Source organism: Triticum dicoccoides, chromosome 6A (assembly GCF_002162155.2).
Source record: "Triticum dicoccoides isolate Atlit2015 ecotype Zavitan chromosome 6A, WEW_v2.0, whole genome shotgun sequence".
Taxonomy (NCBI): Eukaryota; Viridiplantae; Streptophyta; class Magnoliopsida; order Poales; family Poaceae; genus Triticum; species Triticum dicoccoides.
Genome location: NC_041390.1, coordinates 224,624,150 through 224,629,385, shown reverse-complemented (window position 1 = coordinate 224,629,385; position 5,236 = coordinate 224,624,150).

Here is a 5,236-nt window from a genome sequence, read left to right as displayed (position 1 = left end):
TGCGTATGGTATCTTGCATTGCTATGTCATTTTCTTAGTTTAGACATGCTTTGTGTGAATGCCACCTATTTAGTGTCTAATTACCATATAATGTGAATTATGCAATGCCATCTTGTTGCAAGACATTATATATGTGAATTATGCAATGCCATCTTGTTGCAAGGCATTATATATGTGAATTATATCATGCCGTCCTTTTTTTGTATTTCTCATTGCTTTTGTCGACAATGTCTGTATATTCAACTGCTCTTCCTGTGCATCAGCCATTTGAATTGGTGATGGAGAAATCTGGAGTGAAAACAAGGTCTTCAGAGCAGACAATGCTACCTGCTGAAGCAGATATCTTGCTGGTTATAGATAGCTCTTCAGAGGAGGATTCAGAGGCAGATGACTAGTCCTATTATCCCCCTGAGGTGTATGCTCAAACTTGGTAGGGTTATATTACTCATATCATGCATATGTTTTATTGCAATGCTTAGTTTTTGCATCATATACACGATATTGAATGCCATCTCCTTAGTTGACACATCATATATGAGATTGCCCTCTGCTCACTTCCTTAGTATATAAATCATATATTTGAATTATATCGTGCCATGATGTTTACATAGACAACATGTATTTGAATTATATCGTGCCATGATGTTTACATAGACAACATGTATTTGAATTATGGCATGCCAACCCATTTTCTAAAGACATAATATAGTTATATCATCTCATCCTATTCACATAGTCATCATATTTTGAATTATGTCATACTATCCGTGAATTATATGATGCCATCATGTTTCCATCGACGGCATGTTTGTGATTTATGGTATGCCAACCACTTTAATAGACACATCGTATAGTTATATCATGTCATCCTATTTACATAGTCATCATATTTTGAAGTATGTCATTCTATCCTATTTAGTTAGCCATCATACATGTGAAATTGTGTCATGCTATCATGTTTAATTAGCCATCATATATGTGAAATTATGTCCTGCTATTCTGTTTGGTTAGATAACATAAATGTGAATTATTTCATGCCCTGCTTTCTTCCCTACTATCCATTGCACCTGTCTATCTAACAATGTCTGTACATTCAATTACTTTTCTTGTTTATCAGCCATTTCAATTGGAGGGGGTGATGGCAGTATCTATGGGAGTAAAAACACGTTTTTTAGAAAAGATCGTGCTACCTATCGATGGAGACAGAACCACGGATGTACTTGCCCAAGAACCAGCCCCACCACACATAACCCAGACTCACGCATATTGTACCCCTACCCAGTTGGACAGAGAACCAGCTACACCCCTTCTAACCCCAACCCCAGCAGATAGTAACCCAATTCCCGTTGACACAGCACCGTCTCCACCATAGAGCACCCAAACACGAGTAGTTAGTAAGGCAACTGCAGTGCCCAAAGCACGGGGACCACCACTCCGAACCCCAAGTCAACGCTTAAAGCAGAAGAAGAATTGTTCTCAGGTCAGGTTCCGTAGCTATGGTTCATACTACTTTGCTCTTGCATCACTGTATTTACTCATACCAACTAATTTCAAATTTGAAGGATGCAATTGAAACTCCAATGGCGCAACAGGTATGTTTTAAACCTGTTTCTTTAACGTGTTTGCTGTTGTAACTTGCTCTATGTTGATTTCAATTTCAATTGAATAAATAGTTATGTTCTCATGCCATGCACATTACAAGTGTTGTTATTGCTATGTAGTTTCCCACACTTATATTCTGTCTATGCTGCTTTGTCTTAAATAGATATGATTCAGACTGTATCTATCTTAATTTGGCAACATAAACTAGAATGATATAGACCATACAGTGACCATACTACATAGATATATGTTTGTTTCATGCTGTTATCCTGTCCACCTTACTACCATACTGGTTTACCAAAATGAGTTTCATATACTAGATTGTAAACCTGTGATGTGTTTGTTTGTTTCTCTTTTAGAACACGGATAAAATATTAGAGAAGAGTACCCCGTTATGCAATGGTAAAGGAAGTAATGCAGATAAGGTTCAAGATAGTGAGACATCCCTGTTGGTCTCCAAGAAAGCTGATAAAAACTATATTGAAGACACTGAGACAACCCCAAAGTCCTGTCTTGATGTAGTGTTCGAGTTACTGGCTACTACTGCTAGCACCAGCTCTTCGAACTCGCTGTCTGAATCAGTTCGGCTTCTTGAGTCTCAACTTCAAGTTGAAAGACATCGATCAAATGTTATGCGACTGGAAGCCGAAGGACTGAGGAAGTCCTTGCAGAATTCAGATGCATACTTTCTGGTGCAACAACAAGTGCTAGAGGATTTCAATGCCAAACAAGAGAAAGTTAATAAGCTTGCTAAGCATCTTGCCAGCATTATTGGTACCCAGGATATTGTTTCTTGAGCTCTTCTGAAGTGGTTTCAGTTCTGGACTTGTTTTGCTGCGGCGTTTATATGTGTGACTTTATATGCTGCTTTGTTCCCTATATTTGCACTGGTGGCAAACGTTGATGCCCAATGGATGTAATATGTGTAATAGCTGTGATAGCCTAGCGTAAGTTGCTTGCTTATTTATTTCCTTATTGTCTTGTTTATATTTTTTCTTGTAGTCAGTGCAGTTCTTTTTCCGTGGTTTGCTAGTGGCCGCAGTAACCTATTTTTTAAAACTAGGCCGCATTAACCATGGGCTACATAATTACTGTAGTTAACATGGGCCTCCTACAGGCCATAGAAACAATGGGCCTTCTAAGGTCCGTAGAAACAATGGGCCTTCTACGGGGCGTAGAAACAATGGGCCTTATACGGGTCGTAGACACAATGGGCCTTCTATGGGCCGTATCATCAATGGGCCTTCTACGAGCCGTATGATCGGTTGGCCTAACATGAGCCAATAATAGACCACATTATGGCCGTAAATGGGCTAGAGTTGAAATTGTACGTTCATGGGCCGACCATAACGGGCCGTCGTTAATCGGCCGTATTTGATGACGCTATGAAAACGGCCCAACGTATTAACAAGCCACAAACGGGCCGACTGTAACCACGAGCTGAATTTGGCCCACAGGCAGAAAATGACAGTAACGTGCCAAAAGTAAACGAATGCTGGAAATGATCCCAAGAATAAATGGGCCCTGAGAAGGCCGAAAGATAACATGGGATGGAAACAGCCTAACGGAATAATGGGCCATTAATGGGTATAAAGTGATACACTGTTCATTACGGGCCAATTTTACCACGGGCCATTAATGGGCCGAGGGTTACTAAGGGCCTCATATGGGCCGAAAGACATCATGGGCCATACATGGGCCAGAAGTTAAAACGGGCTGGAATTATATTGGAGGGCCCAGATGACGCTTGTCGGTGTCAAAACCGGCGGATCTCGGGTAGGGGGTCCCGAACTGTGCGTCTAGGCCGGATGGTAACAGGAGACAGGGGACACTTTGTTTTACCTAGGTTCGGGCCCTCTCGATGGAGGTGATACCCTACTCCTGCTTGATTAATATTGATGATATGGGTAGTACAAGAGTAGATCTACCACGAGATCAAGGAGGCTAAACCCTAGAAGCTAGCCTATGGTATGATTGTTGTGTATGAAGTTGATTGCCTACGGACTACAACCCTCCGGTTTATATAGACACCGGATAGGGTTAGGGTTACACAGAGTCAGTTACAATGGCAGGAGATCTTCAATATCCGCATCGCCAAGCTTGCCTTCCACCCCAAGGAAAGTCCCATCCGGACATGGGATGAAGTCTTCAATCTTGTATCTTCATAGTCCAGGAGTCCGGCTGAAGGTATAGTCCGGCTACCCGAACACCCCCTAATCCAGGACTCCCTCAGTAGCCCCTGAACCAGGCTTCAATGACGACGAGTCCGGCGCGTAAATTGTCTTCGGCATTGCAAGGCGGGTTCCTCCTCCAAGTCCTTCATAGAAGATTTGTAAACACCAAGAGTAGTGTCCGGTTCTGCAAAATAAGTTTCCACATATTGCCGTAGAGAGAATAATATTAACACAAATCAAATCTGCTGACGTATTCCGTAGTGCGCTATCACACTACGGCCAAGTCCTCCACTCGAATCGTTTCTACTTTTCCACCTCAGCATGTTTTGCGAGGCGGCTTCCTTGGCACGTCTTGTCAAAGCAGAGATCGCGTACCCTTTTTACGGGATTCTCATCAATACGGACATGGGTAACCCTAACCGCGCCATTTACCACGGCGCTTGGGAGGCAAGCGAGTTTTATTAGGCAGGTGGGGACGCACGACTGCATCCGCCCATATAAGGGGATAAGGATCCACCTTTTTACCTATGCCTTCTTCCTCCTTTGCCTGTCCATCTCCTGCGCACTCGAGCTCCAGCGCCCAAGCCCGCACTTCCCACCTCAACCTTCTCCAGCAATGTCCGGAGCAGGAGGCAAATGGATGGTCTCCTCCATCACGGAGGGCGACGTCAAAAAGCTTAGGAAGGCCGGATACTTGTCCAAAGACATCGCGCACCAGCTTCCTGAGGAGGGGCAGCTCCTCCCCACCCCAAGGCCCCACAAGAGGGTAGTATTCCTTCCCCATTTCCTCCACGGACTGGGTTTTCCACTTCACCCATTCGTCCGGGGGCTCATGTTCTACTATGGCCTGGATTTCCACGATCTGGCCCCGAACTTCATCCTCAACATCTCGGTGTTTATCGTCGTGTGCGAGGCTTTTCTCCGCGTCCGCCCCCATTTCGGCCTCTGGCTCAAGACCTTCAACGTCAAGCCCAAGGTGGTGTGCGGCAACCAGGCGGAGTGCGGAGGCGCCATGGCGGGCAAGATTGCCAATGTCCTGTGGTTCGAGGGCTCCTTTGTAGAGACCCTAAAGGGGTGGCAAGCCGGGTGGTTCTACATCACCGAGCCATGCGATCCGAAATGGATCGCAGCCCCCGAGTTCCGATCTGACCCCCCACGCGGCTCATGTCCTGGAAAGAGACGGGCCTATCATGGGGTAACAAGAAAGAGGTGACTGGACTGAAGACATGCATCCAGTCCCTGGTAAACAAGTCAATCAGGCTTGTAAATGTAGTCCAGGTCATGCTCGTTCGCCGAATCCTCCCGTGTCAACAACGAGACTTTACTCTGTGAGAGTTCGACCCGGCACGACACCGAACCCTTAACAGGCTCTTCGACATGACGTATGAAGACGTTTGGAAGGTGCTAATAAAAGGTGCCGAGGCTCCCGCATCCGCTTCAGAGGACCGCGGATACAGCTC